This window comes from Buteo buteo, chromosome 8 (assembly GCF_964188355.1).
Source record: "Buteo buteo chromosome 8, bButBut1.hap1.1, whole genome shotgun sequence".
In the NCBI taxonomy this organism is placed as follows: Eukaryota; Metazoa; Chordata; class Aves; order Accipitriformes; family Accipitridae; genus Buteo; species Buteo buteo.
In genome coordinates this window covers 20,316,218-20,317,840 of record NC_134178.1, presented here as the reverse complement: position 1 = coordinate 20,317,840, position 1,623 = coordinate 20,316,218, and the positions used below count along the sequence as shown (strand labels likewise).

The window sequence follows — 1,623 nt, the reverse complement described above, 5'->3', positions numbered from 1 at the left end:
AAGGAAAAGCTATAATTTGTGCAGTGTTGGGAGCGACCCTGGCAGCTGAGGTGGAAGAGAGAAATCAGAAGTCTTGTCAAGCTGATGTTGTAATAGACTCCCTGCAGAGGGTAATAAAAAGTTTGCAGGAACAGTTGAAAGAATGTAAACAATTGTTGGAGGAGGAAAGGAACCAAAATGTGATATTAAAGAAAGAATTGATTAATCAACTTTTGAGGGATGCAGATACGCTGTCGGAGGTAGAAGGGATATGACAGGTTTATCCCCAGGGAGATTTGCAGAGTGCAAAAGAAGTTATAGAAAGCCCCCCCCACATATGTATCTGCTGATTAAAACAGCGTACGTGTATGAGGATGATAGCAATGATATCCTCAGGTTATCACCAAAGAAGTCCCATTTACAGCAACCAAATTAGCAAAGCTGAGAAAAGATTTTGCAAGGACTGCAAAGGAATCGGAGACAGAGTATGTGTGGAGAGTGTCTTTGTCAGGAGGGGATGGAATTTTGTTGTCAGAGAAAGAAGCAGAAGGATATTGGGGTCCGGGTGTGTTTCTAACTACTGGCGATCGCCGAGCCCAATAGTCATTGACTCAGAGAGCTGCGTATTGGGCCGGAAGGCTGAAACCCTTGGAGAAAGGAGATCCCATTGCCATAACAGGTACAGTGGATCAGTTAGTGGAAAGTGTGCAAAAGGCGGCCTGTCTCCAGATGATGTATGATCAACCAGGCTCAACCAGGGCTCACAAATGATAATACCTGTGGACCCAGAGAGGATGACTCCTCTGATAGTTGGACTTCCTGACTCTTTGAAACCCATTGGGATTCAATTACAAGGGAGGATTCAAAACACCCCCAATGGAGAAAGAATTACGGCTGCCCTGGAGGGGAAAGTGACCCCTGGCCATCAGCAGCTAGGGAGAAAAGTATGGACATGGGGAGCCATAGCCCAGGAGTTGATTAATTTGGGAAGAAAATATGGCCCCGTTGGTGGATTGTCCCATAGAACTGAAACCAAGGTCATATGAGCTGTAGAACGAGTTAGTGGGTGGCAATCACCCCTTGGGAAGGGCCAAGATTTGGAGTCGCTCCATGACCCAGGAGAGAGAAGCCCCTAACTTGACAGGGACTGTGGCAGCTAGGGCTTCAGAAAGGCGTTCCCCGGGACTTGATGGATAGACTCCCGACCCAAAAATTAGAACAACTCATGCAGAAATGGTCAGGGCAAAGGGCCATTTTCAGACCAACCCCTAATGCCCCAGCCTTGACAGACCTTGAGGAGGAGCCGACTGGGGAGAAGAAGGTGGTGGGAAACTAAACCCTCCGCCCCCCGAAGGTGAGGGGGGAGGCAGAGGATGGATGTTTGTAAAACAACTCACCTGCTATACAAAAGGGGATTTACTGATTACAGTTGCTGTAGGACCAAGGAAAAGACCAGTAACCTTTTTAATTGATACTGGGGCACAAATTACTGTGCTAATGCGGACTGAAGCAGAACAATGTGGAATTTTGATTCCATCTAGAAATCTAATTGTTTTAAATGCCTTGGGAAAAACACAGTCAGTGCCTATGACTTCAGTGACACTATGGTTACCAGGAGAGGAAGACCCTGCCAATACCATGGTG

At 46.8% G+C, this 1,623-nt stretch overlaps 1 pseudogene; it reads left to right on the top strand.

The window, feature by feature from the left end:
- Positions 1-250: 250 nt before the first annotated feature.
- On the top strand, positions 251-1,025 carry LOC142034090 (uncharacterized; annotated as a pseudogene).
- Positions 1,026-1,623: the final 598 nt, after the last annotated feature.